Here is a 13741-nt window from a genome sequence, read left to right as displayed (position 1 = left end):
GGAAAATAATCTGAAAAAATATACATATATGGATATAATTGAATCACTTCGTACCTGAAACTAACATAATACTGTAAATCAACTCTGCTTCTGTTTTAAAAAATAGAGCTGGCAAAAACAGTTGCTCTAACACAAATCAGTGTTACTCGAGGAAATTGCACCTGTGCTACCATAACTGTAGCTGGGTTTGCTGAGCCTCTGGGAGCCTGACGCCCGGCAGGCGCGGAATGCGAGTACGTGCACACAATGGGCAGGCTTGCATTGGGAATACTTAAGGAGGAAGAAGAGAGACATTTATACCTCAGGCCGAATTTGGAGCACCCCTGGGGAATCTTTTCCACTAGATTTATGAATGAAAGTTTTTATCTTCCTAAGTATTGGAGAACTATATGACACAATAGGGTCAAAATTCCTAGCTATTTAATATCAATTTCTGTCCATGCATTTTGGAAAACTTCCAGATGAGTAATACATTTGGATTGCACAAGGATAAAATATTTATTATCGTTTTTCTAGTCTAGAATATAATGATATGTATGTAGGAAGACAAACATATAAAAACAGATCAGTATGATACTTGAGATGTGAGTCTATGCCCCTTGGAAAAGTATGGGGTAGTTTTGTTTATGTTTGAGTGTGTTTTACAAAGAAATATAGGAATTCCAGAAGTGATTCTTCATTTATTGCCATTCCATTTTGGTTAGTATAATTCCAAGGGAAAATATGTGCATCTGATTGAGTTGTTTCCATTTGAAAACCAAGACAAAAGATGTGTCCTCCAGATGTCACACCAGGTACAGTGTTACTGATGGAATAGCTGAAAGCAAGGCTCGTGGAGGAACATATTTCAGATTTTACAGTAGGTGGCGTTCAGTGTAGTTCCGCTGATTTCCTTATGAACACGTAACTGCTGCTTTTAGCAAGTGCGTGGCTCCAGATGGGAATTGATCAGGAAGATGAGGGAAGCCAGGAAGGAGAAAGTATGCCAAGATTTAAGGAGGTCAAAAGAAACTGGAATGTTGACACATGAGCAAAGCTCAGTAAATTTAATACTATTTCCATTGTTTTTGAGCAACGTATTTTATGATCTCCACATTGACAAGTAGGCCAAAATGTATTTCAAAAAATAGGCCTCTTCGTGTTTCCCTGGTGGCGCAGTGGTTGAGAGTCCGCCTGCCGATGCAGGGGACACGGGTTCGTGCCCTGGTCTGGGAGGATCCCACATGCCGTGGAGCGGCTGGGCCCGTGAGCCATGGCCGCTGAGCCTGCGCGTCCGGAGCCTGTGCTCCGCAACGGGAGAGGCCACAGCAGTGAGAGGCCCGCGTACCGCAAAAAAAAAAAAAAAAAAAAAAAAATAGGCCTCTTCATTTTCACAATTTATCAGGATAATATTATTTTGTGAATAAATAGGGCAGTCTTGATTTGAGAATTTTCACTTGGCCAGATGCGAAATAAGAATTGAAGAGTTTTTCTAATACAAAGATATAGATATAGTTCTTTACTTCAGTTAATTGAAATGTGAGGATCTCGTTTACTTATAAAGATGAAATATTAAACATTCTTCAGTCTTTGTCAGGCATGCATTGCTGTTTTAGCAGATCTCGATATAAAAGGGTTGCTTTGTCTAATTTTTTTTATTCAAGAAGATGGAAGAAAGTTAATAACCAGCAAAAGAGTTTGTAAAGATGGCTTCCTATGCTACTCATAAGTCCTATTTTTAAAAAAATTACCTCTTTAGCCATTTGAGTGTGTGTGTGTGTGTTCTAAGAATTTGGGGCCAAGGGCTACAGCTTAGCGAGAAGCAGGAGATCACCCTGTGTTGTAAAATGTGCTCTTTTCCAAGGGGCCCTGCAAGCAGCAGCGTCCGTCACGAGGCTGTGCAGTCTGAAAGGAGAGCCTGCTGAGGGCACTAGGGTGATGACGTCCCAGGCTGTGGCTTTCACAGAGGAATGCCCCTTTCTGCTTTGTGATCATGGCTCAGGGAAAAGCATAAAGCTCTTATCCATCCAGCCCCCCTAAGGAGGACCAGCCAGGGGAATGTGAAGCCAGGAGAAGAATGCCCCTCTCTGCTCCCTCCCTAAGAGCTGACAAACCTGGAGGAGTCCAAATAGGGCCACTCGACCTATGGTCAGCTTGCCAGGCCATGGGGTCCTCACCAAATGATGACAGGATTCATTTCTAACCTCACCACCTGAGGAAGACATTCCCCATATATGAGTAAGGAAATAAAATTGAATCTTAAAATAATAGAAGAAGACACTTCAAAGACATGGGCAGAGAGCCAAAAAAGTTTTTTAAAAAGCAACAAAATGATTTTTGTATATTGAGGAAAGGAAATGAAAAATAGACTCCATTGACACTCCCTTGACAGAGGAGTGGATATAGAAGATGTGGTACGTATACACAATGGAGTATTACTCAACCATAAAAAAAGAAAGAAAAAATGCCATTTGAGACGACATGGATGGACCTAGAGATTATCATACTAAGTGAAGTAAGTCAGACACAGACAGACAAATATGATATGATATCACTTATATGTGGAATCTAAAAAAATGGTACTAATGAACCTATTTATAAAACAGAAATAGATTCACCGATACAGAAAACAACTTACAGTTACCAGGGGAAGGGAGGGGAGGGATAAATTGGAGGATTGAGATTAACATATACACACTACTATATATAAAATAGATAACTAATAAGAACCTACAGTATAGCACAGGGAACTTTACTCAATACTCTGTAGTGGCCTATATGGGAAAAGTATCTTAAAAAGAGTGGATATATGTATATGTATAACTGATTCACTTTTCTGTACACCCGAAACTAACACAACATTGTAAATCAACTATACTCCAATAAAAATTATTTTTTAAAAAAAGAATTCTTAAAATAATACAAGAAGACACTTCAAAGAGCAGAGAACACAATAATTAAAAAAAAATTTTAAACAGCAAAAAATAATTTTGTATATTAAAAAAATGTCAATAAAGAAAATTAAAAATGGCCTTCCCTGGTGGTGCAGTGGCTAAGAATCCGCCTGCCAATGCAGGGGACATGGGTTCGAGCCCTGGTCCGGGAAGATCCCACATGCCGTGGAGCAACTAAGCCTGTGCGCCACAACTACTGAGCCTGCGCTCTAGAGCCCACGAGCCACAACTACTGAGCCTGCGTGCCACAACCACTGAAGCCCACGCGCCTAGAGCCCGTGCTCGCAACAAGAGAAGCCACCGCAATGAGAAGCCGATGCACCGCAATGAAGAGTAGCCCCCGCTCGCCGCAACTAGAGAAAGCCCGCGCGCAGCAGCGAAGACCCAACGCAGCCAAAAATAACTAACTAAATAAATACATAAAAGCAATCATTAAAAAAGGAAAGAAAAGAAAATTAAAAATAGATTGCTGAAAGCAAATTAACTTGGGAAATTGAAGGTCAGAATACACTCAACACAAAGTATGATGATATGGCATTTATGGGTTGAATTGCCCTATTAAAAGATAAATACTAGGTTGGATTAGAAAACAAAATCCAGCTATGTGCCTTTCACAAGGAAAAAGACAAAAACAAAGTCACATAGAAAGGCTAACAATAATGAAATGACTAAGGATGTGTTAAACAAAAAATAATCTAAAAATCAAATAAAGTGAGCTATGACATGAAACGCATTAAATGAGGCCAAAACCAAGTATATTTATAATGATAAAGACTAGATCGGGAGTTCCAGAAAGCTGGGAAGAGCTTGGAAGTTGTTACTCCTAGACTTACAGCAAGAAAAAGCTGAATAAACTGAAAATCAGTGGTTTTTTTCTTAGACCTTTCAGAGAACTAAGTTCGTAGTGAAAGTCTCCATCCCAAAATCTGGAGCGACCGTCAAATCTAGAGCCTCCTAGCTGAGATCTACTTACCTGGAGCAGAAGCCCTTGGAGCTGTAAACAGAAAGGAACCCATAAAGGTGATTTTGTCTAATTATCGAGGCAGAGTGAGGACTAGTGTAAGAGTGAGATGCTGCTGGGGGCTGAGGTCAGAGCGAGCGTCACACATCTTGGACTTTACCTTTAGGGACCTCCCCTGATTGTCACAGTGAAGACTTGGAGGAAAGTTCCTTAGTGGCTCTGACAGGGGAAGGGAAGAGCAAGCTTTGTGATAAATGCCCAGAGACTTTGCTATCACAGGAAACTACTCCCCCGGGGGAAAGACTTCCTCAGAGCCTGGTCCCTGTCTTCCTAAGAGGAGAAGCCATACAAGAAAAAACACTCGTGAAGGTCACAGGCCAGAGATATAGGCCTCATGAAAGAGATTTAACTGGAAGTTTGTGGAATGCCTTCTGTCATCCATACCTTATTATAATAATAGTGGAGTACAACTATTACAACTGTATACAAACAGACTCTCTAAGAAGTACTTAAGAAAGTCCAAAGTCAAGAAGGAAAAAGAAAAATAAGGACACAAGATGAGTCTGAAGCCTTGTCACTTAACAGCCACAGCAAACAGTAAGGAAAGCCCGACTCCAAACCAGATTAGCACAAAACTACACCCTAAGGACCTATCACCTCACTTCCCATTATCCAGTAAAGCATGCTCAGATTTCGTGAAAAAATTACAAGGCACATCAAAAAGTAAGAAGAAAACCATCTGAAGAAACAACATGGGCGTCAGACCAGATCCAGATATGACAACAGGTATTGGCATTCTCAAACAGGGAATTTAAAATAACTGTGATTAGGGAATTCCCTGGCAGTCCGGTGGTTAGGACTTGGTGATTTCATTGCCATGGGCCTGGGTTAAATCCCTAGTCAAGGAACTAAGATCCCACAAGTTGTGTGGCATGGCCAAAAATTAAGTTAAATTAAATTAAAAAATAAAATAACCATGATTAACATGATAAGGGCTCTAATGGGGACAGCAGCAACAAGTAAGATCAAGTGGGTGGTGTAAACAGACAGATGGGAATTCTAAGAAAGAATCAAAGGAAGTGCTAGAAATCTACAAGACTGACAGAAATGAGGAATGCCTTTGATGACCTGTCAGGAGACTGAACATGGCAAGGGAAGAAATAGCTTACCTAAAGAATGTTTGATAATCACAAATTTTCATGCCTCATAAGCTAGCCTTAAGGCACGTAGAGCAAAAATTTCTATTAATAAAAAGAGAAGTACACAATTCTACCAGCATGGTGGGAGATTTTAATATACATCTTTCAGAAATTGTCAGATGAAGTGGACAAAAAAGGTAAAAGGTATAGAATTTGTTTGCTTTTTGCTTCTTCTATCTGCTTTGTTCACAAGATATATGATGCTCCTTGCCTCTGAGTAGGTCTGTGCTGCATGAAATATGAAGTAGCTGGAATCACCCTCCATTTTGTCTCCCTATTGTCCCTCCTCCCTCCCCCCTTCCCATCTCTGTCTGGATTGGGACCAGATGCTGAGGATAGAATTCGAATGAAACAATTCACTGATTGATCTAATAGAGATAGAATTTTATAGCCAATAACAAAGGAAAACAATCACAAAGAAATGTTAACAATCCACAGATATTCTTACCCCAAACCCTAATTCTTTGCCCCTGCACTAGTAGACATTGGCTATGTGTAAAGCCACAGCGGATAACTCAATTAATTTCTGGAATAAGAATCTATACAGGCCTCATTTTCAAGCTACAATGCAATAAACTAGATATTAGCTACAAATGACTCAAAACATACACATACACATAAACACTACATTCCAAAATTTAAAATCCATTTCTAAATAAAACTTGAGTTAAAGAGGAATCAAAACAAATATATATATATATATATATGAACTTTAAAACTTAATCATGAATCATATTTCAAAAATAATAGAGTTAGACCAAAGTAGTACTAAGAGGAAAATTTATGACTATAAATACATTCATTATAATTCAAGAATATTTTAAATAAATGAATTAAACATTCAGTCCAAGAAATTACAAAGAAGAACAGGGTTAATTTTCTTTTAAATATAGACAATAAAATCAAAAGTAAAAATTAAAATAAATAACAAGTAAATTATGCCCATTAAGTATAATAATGTCTGGCCAAGTAGTATTTTTATCAAAATAAAAGTTGGTAACAACATATTATTAGTAATGAGAAAACAGAAAGAAAAAGTAAATTCAGTTGCCGTAGATGATGACAGCCAAGTAGATAGATAAATGACAAAAATTGATTCAAAAAGACATAGAAAACACAAAAAACCCAATATCCACAGACTACATTGAAAAGAATACTGGATTTTCTATTGCAGGGATTGACAAACGTTTTTCTGTAAAGACCCAGATAACGAATACATTAAGTCCCCTACGTACAAACCTTCAAGTTGCGAACTTTCAAAGAGCGAACATGCGTTTGCACGTCCAGTCACGTAAGTTAGTTCACGTGTCTGGCGTACATTGTCACGTGCATGCATCCTCTACAAGTGGTTGTGCCTTTGTGTACTTTACTGTACAGGACTTTATAGAGTACAGTAGCACAGTAACTTTATTTCAAGATCAGGATGTCTGGAAGCAAGTGTAAAAGCAGCGGTGATGTAGCTGGTACTGCTAAGAAGTGCCAGGAATTGGGGGCCCAGAGAAAGGATGAAGAGAGACAAGAAAGAGTGAAGAGAGACAAGAGGAAGAAGAAGTAACTGAAGAACTGAAGAGATTCACGACACGGAAAATGGCAAGGGGATTTTCTTCATTTGAGGAGGCACTGTTAGTTTTTGAGGCACAGGACCTGAAGGTAGAATGGTTCACGAAGGTCGCAGCATCTGTTCTGCATGCAATCCAGTGCTACCACGTTATCTATGATGAGAAGGAAAGAGCTACTACCCAGACATCACTGCATCGTTTTTTCAAGAGGGTAGATAGAACTGAATCCATCAAGGAACCAGAACCTGTGCCATCAACGTCAGGCGTGAGTGACATTGCAGCTTGCCCTTCATCTCCTGTTGCTGACGATCCTTCGGCTCTACCATCTCCCACCTCCTCTCCCTCCTCCAGTCAGTAACTCTTCCTGCCTGTTCACTCGATGCCAGCCCTGGATGCCACTGTTGTGCTACACTGCTGTACTTTTCAAGGTGCTGTCCTGTAAGACTAAAAATGTTTTCTTTATTTTGTGTTTGTTTTTTATGTATTATTTGTGTGAAAAGTATTATAAACCTATTCCAGTACAGTACTAGATAGCCAATAGTGTAGTGGGTATGTAGGCTAAATCTGTCGGACTTTCGAACAAATTGGACTTACGAATGCTCTCTCAGAACAGAACTCGTTCACATGTAGGGGACTTACTCTATTTGAAACTTTGCCAGCAAGATTGTCTCTATTACAAATACACAGTTCTGGAGATCTATAAAGATGGCAGGGTTAAGGGACATGGAGCTCACCTGCCCCCAGGAACACATCCAAAAAATCTACACGGGGAACAATTCTCACGGAAAACTAGATACTGGCAGAAGGACTCCTGTACAACCAAGGCTGAGGAAAGCCGGACAGGTAATCAGAATGGAAGGAAAGCAATCAGGTCAGGACCTGGGCCACTGTGAGGGGACTCGGAGGAAAAGGGAGAACACAAGGTGGACACTTGCCCCAGGAACTGAGCAGTGAGAGCCACAGATTGGGGCCCCCAGTCCTGGGACACCCAGCGGGAAGGCAAGCCCCCCCTTGCTGATTGGAGGAACACTGGGACCCACAGGAAGGCAGCGGGAAGCCTGAGGATGGCCTGTGCCGGCTTGTCCCAGGCCGGGCGGAGATAGGTCTGCTCTGTGGCTGCTAGGTTTCCCACACTGGCCTCGGCTCCAGCTGAGCAAACACTATGGTCCCAGGCACAGGGTGGCGCCGGGTCTGGGGCAGCCACAGGTGGGCAGAAGACTTGACCATGGGACATCGAGGCCCCACGATCCGGGGGTGGAGACCAGGTGGGGCTGCCGTGCCATTGTGGGCGCTCGCCCTAGGGGCACATTAGAAGCTGCCGAGCCCTGGGACAGGGGGCCCTCCACTTCAGCCCCACCCCCGACCAAGGCGGCCAGCACACCCTGGGCAAAGACACGAGTCACATCCATGTCAAGTCCCACCACAGGCACTGGACACACAGTCTCCACAGGGACATTCCCACATAAAAACTCCACTTCAAGACCTCAGCAGGTAACTGGTTCACCAAAATTCATAGAGGCAGAGAAAGTTAAACGAAATGAAAAGGCAGAGGATCTGCTCTCAATCGAAAGAGTGAGAGAAAAACCATAAAAAAAAATAATGAAACAGAAATAAACAGGTTACCAGATAAAGAATTCAAAGCACTGGAAAAAATAATGCTAACTGAATTAGGGAAAAGAATGAATGTACAAAGTGAAAATTTTAGCAAGGAACTAGAAAATACAAAACAGACCCAATCAGAAATAAAGGATTCGATACTGGAATAAAAAAACACACTGGAAGGAATGAATAGAAGACTAAGTGTTACAGAAGAATGCCTAAGTGATCTGGAAGAGAGAATAATGCAAATCATCCAACCACAACAGCAAAAAGAAAATCACATTTTAAAAAATAAAAACAGGGCTTCCCTGCTGGCGCAGTGGTTGAGAGTCCGCCTGCCGATGCAGGGGACGCGGGATCGTGCCCTGCTCCGGGAGGATCCCACATGCTCCGGAGCGGCTAGGCCCGTGAGCCATGGCCGCTGAACCTGCGCGTCCGGAACCTGTGCTCCGCAACGGGAGAGGCCACAACAGTGAGAGGCCCATGTACCACAAAAAAAAAAAAAAAAAACATTTTAAGAGATCTGTGGGAAAACAATAAGAATACCAACATTTGCATTATAGGGGACCCATAAAGAGATGAGAGAGGATTGAAAATGTACTTGAGGAAATTCGTATTTTATCACTTTCAATCGTCACAAAACCCTTACGGTGCGCTATTACTATTTTCATTTTATAGATGTAGACTGGGGACATAAAGGAAAAGAATTTAGTTCAAAGTAATATCTTCAACAATGATTCAATTTTAGCAAAATATCTTATGCTAGAAAACTATATTTCTTGTCATATAAATTTCCTGTGGACTATTAGGAAATTATTTTATCGATGGAAATAACAAGGTCCAAGGAAGTTAAGTAACCTGCCTCAGGTTACATACTCAGTAAATGCGAAGTTACCAGTATTGCACAGATTTATAGTTCTGAAACACACACACACTGCCGGACCTGTATTAAAGTGGAGAAACCTGTAGATAATAGGGCATCACTGATGTGATGGTTCCCTGGATCTTTGTGGATTCTATTTCCCACCCTTCAGACACAAGGGTCTTATCAAGGCCTCCAAATCACTAACCACTTTGGCTCATCCAGTCCCGTTAGTATAATGGCATCACTATCATGGACCAATGTGATGTGCTGTGGTGCATCTAGAGGGCACAGATCTCCTTGGACCACATTGTGACACAGTGTGCCCTGGGGCAGAACTCTATATGTCTCTAAATGTCTTGTCTATTCCAAGTAGATGTGAACCATTTTTTCTTGAATTGAAGTACAGTTGATTTACAGTGTTGTGTTAGTTTCAGCTGTACAGCACAGTGATTCAGGTATAGTTCCCTGTGCTCTACAGTAGGTCCTTCCTGTTTACCTATTTTAGATATAGTAGTGTGTATCTGTTAATCCCCAAATCCTAATTTATCCCTTGCCCCCTTTTCCCCTTTGGTAACCATAAGTTTGTTTTCTATGTCTGTGAGTCTACTTTTGTTTTGTAAATAAGTTCATTTGTATCATTCTTCTAGATTCCACAAGTAAGTGATATTATATGGTATTTGTCTTTCTCTGTCTGACTTGCTTCACTCTGTATGACAATCTCTAGGTCCATCTACATTGCTGCAAATGGCATTATTTCATTCTTTTTTATGGCTGAGTAATATTCCATCGTATGTATACACCACGTCTTCCTTATCCATTCATCTGTCGATGAACACTTAGGTTGCTTCCATGTCTTGGCTATTGTAAATACTGCTGTGAACATAGGGGTGCATGTATCATTTTGAATTAGAGTTTTCTCCAGATATATGCCCAGTAGTGGGATTGCTGGATCATATGGTAATTCCATTTTTAGTTTCTTGAGGAACCTCCATACTGTTCTCCATAGCGGCTGTATCAATGTACATTCCCACCAGCAGTGTAGGAGGGTTCCCTTTTCTCCACACCCTCTCCAGCATTTACTGTTTGTGGACTTTTTGATGACGGTCATTCTGACCAGAGTGAGGTGATATGTCATTGTAGTTTTGATTTGCATATGAACTGTTTATGAGGCTCTTTGTTAGTAAGAATGGAAAATAACAAACTCATCAAACCAGTGGCCATACACCATGCACCTGTTATTCTACTCTAGCAAAGACAATCACATCTGGCTCAGGAGCTGCAACTTGGATAACGCCTTGGTAGACTTTCCAGTAGTCTGCCGCCTCCTCCAGCCAGGCCGCAGACGAGCCAGCCCTGAAATCCTGTGTTAGCATCTGCTCCTTTGAACACTCCTGGCACCAGCTACTGCGATTTGGCTTCCCTACGAAGCGTACTCTGAGATGAAGATGAGTTTGCCAGACATTTGTTAAAGACTGCTCCTGGGAGTGCACAAGTGTAGAAGAGACAGAAAGGAAACACGATTGGACAGAAGGAGAAGCTGAGCTGCGATGACGTCCCAGTAAAAGACTCCCCGGATTCCACGGAGAGATCTGGAGCAGGGATGGCCTTTCAGAGCTGCCCTGAGTTGGGAAAGAGGGGCCTGGGCCAATCGGTCACTGGGTACAGGAGAACCCCAGAAGTAGCTGTGACCTTGAGCGGGCCAGTCTCCTTCAGCCGAGCTGCCGACAGAAGGAGCCCTTCATTTGTTAAGGGAAATACGGGCTGCTCATCAGAGCACCCACCCCTGTCAGGTGACAGTCTGTGGGGCCGCTTCTGGGCGTTCGACTTCTCTGTCTGCACAAGTATCACGTTGTTCTAATTACTGCCGCTTTATAATAGGTCTTGCTATTTGGAAGTGTCTAGCATTGTACTCCCAAGGATCATAAATTATCCCTCCATTTCTTTAGTCTTTCATCTTAAGAAGGATTTTAGTTTCTAGTGCAGAGGCTTTGAACCTCTTTTGATAGATTTATTCCTAGATACTTGATGTGATTGCAATGGTATAATTTTTTCCATTTCATTTTTGTCATTTGTTGATGGAATGCAAACGATTTTTGTAGATTGAACACATATGCAGTAACTTTGCTAAATTCACTTATTAATTTTAAGTGTTTGTAAACTCTTTGTATTTTCTAAGCATACAATGGCTATGTCTGAATGATGATCATTTTATTTCTTCTTTTCCAGTTGTTATGTCTTTTTTCCTTGACTTATTTTACTGCTTAAATCTCCAGTACAGTGTTGAATGACACGTTGATAGTAAACACCCTTGTCTCCTTCCGAATTTCAAGGACAATCTTTTCAGTATTTCACCATTTTGTAAGATGTTTTCACTAGGTTTTTTATAGATATTCTTATAGATTACTTACAGATTATTTCCCTTCTATTTCTAGTATTCGCAGAGTTTTTAATCATGAGTAAGTGTTGAATATTGTCAAATGATTTTTCTCAACCTAGCAAAATAATGTGATTTTTCTCCCCTCCACCGTCTTTTCTTAGTGTGGTAAATTGCACTGATGGCTTTTCAGTGTTAAACTAACTTTGCGTATGGAAGGATGATATCAGCGTATATATAGACACATACATATACATGTACTGAATTGGAATTGCTAACATTTTATGAAGGATGTTTGCATCTATGTTCACCATTGGTCTGTAATAATTCCCTTGCCAGGGTTTGGAATCAATGATTGGATGCTATTATAAAAAACAAACAAATAAACAACCAAACAAAAAACCCAAGGAATTATTCCCTTTTTTCCATGTCCTGGAAGAATTTATGTCTGGCTGGTATTTCTTCTTTAAAAGTTTGGAAAGATACACCAGTGAATCTTTCTGGGTCTGGGATTTCTACTATGAGGTTGTTAAATGACATATTCAGCTTTAACTTCTAGGTTATTAAGGAGTGAAATTTAAGCCCTATTTATTGAGTGTATCTTACTTACCAAGCTATGTATCAAATGTATGTACTATACCATTGTGATAGAGGTTGATGATTCAACGGTAATCCTATGAGCCTAAAATGGAGCTTGTGTTGAAAATACAAAGGTGAGATGCATGGACCTTCTCTTCTGGAATATACTCTAGAGGAGAGACCGGCTTTTGCCAAATATACAGCAATAAAAATAAAATTTCAATTTTAATGAATTTAAATAGAGGCTCTGGGTGCCATGAGAGCTAATAACAAGAAAATTTGATCCCTAGGAATATTAGATACAACTTTCGTAAAGAAATACTGTGTGGGCATAATTAAATGTTTTCAACTTATCTGTATTTATACCTGTTAATTATTCCTTTCCTCTTTAAAAACATTCTGTTGACAAGCTTCTCCCCCACAGAGCTACTTCTCCAGGACGGGCTGTAGGTGTGGTCACGTCCCTCAGGAGTATCCACGCTGGGAGGAGACCCCGGCCCTCCTCTGTGGTCCTCTCCCACCCCCCTTAGGGGGGAAGCTCGGTTTCTCATCCTTCTCCTGCTGCCATTGCTTCTCCCCACCACAAGGTGTCTCTGTTGACAACTCATACTCCACAGTCACCTAGGTGATGAGTCCCTGCATCCCCAGAGGATTCTGCTCTGAGGATTCCTTGGAGCAAGCATCTCCCCTGCTTGGATGTGCATCATCCAGCTACTTGTGCTCACATCTCTAAGCCATCCTTGGCCATCCTCTAGGCTCAGGGAGCGCAGTGTCCACATTTTTTCCGAAACTGTCTTTGCGTTTCTGAACCTGCCCCTTTGTAACTCTCAAAACCCAAAGGGCCCCATGTGCCCCTTCTCACCAGTTCAGCCACCTACCTTTGTAAGGATTATTAGATCAAATGTCCTAGGTCTAAGACCAGGCAAAACACAAGAGAAGCCTATGGAGCCCCTTTTATATTTTTTTTATTTTCTTTTATTTATTTTTATTTTTATTTTTTCGGTACGTGGGCCTCTCACTGCTGTGGCCTCTCCCGTTGCGGAGCACAGGCTCCGGACGCGCAGGCTCAGCGGCCACGGCTCACGGGCCCAGCCGCTCTGCGGCAAGTGGGATCTTCCCGGACCGAGGCACGAACCCACATCCCCTGCCTCGGCAGGCGGACTCTCAACCACTGCGCCACCAGGGAAGCCCGGAGCCCCTCTTTTAGACCAAGGAAGCTACTCTGTTTGTTCAGAAAAAGAGAGGGATCTATTTCCAGATCTTAAGGGAGAGTTCTCCTCCTAGGGATTGTGGAGGTAACTTTCTAAACTTCTCTCACTAGATCAGAGAAGTGGAAAACCAAACACACACACACACACACACACACACACGTTTAACTTGGGGGTATATATACAGTTAAATGCTCTTTAATTAAACACCTTTCTTTTGTTCTAGGAAACATTGGTGTGGAGAAAAAAGCAATAATTAGTTACAATCTGGTGAAAATACCTCATGTCTAATTATAACAATCAGGCTGCCCTATGGGCTTCTCTTCTCTATTATAAGCAACACAATTCCTCAAAACTTTGCTCAGGTTACTATTTTCTGTTCCTTTCTTCATTTTCCTCATTCCTTTCCCACCTTTTCCAGTTTGTCCACATCTCTTACAAAGCATAGTGACACAAAGTAGCCA

The sequence above is a fragment of the Phocoena phocoena genome, chromosome 5 (genome assembly GCF_963924675.1).
Source record: "Phocoena phocoena chromosome 5, mPhoPho1.1, whole genome shotgun sequence".
Taxonomy (NCBI): domain Eukaryota; kingdom Metazoa; phylum Chordata; class Mammalia; order Artiodactyla; family Phocoenidae; genus Phocoena; species Phocoena phocoena.
Note: the sequence above shows the minus strand (reverse complement) of the source record.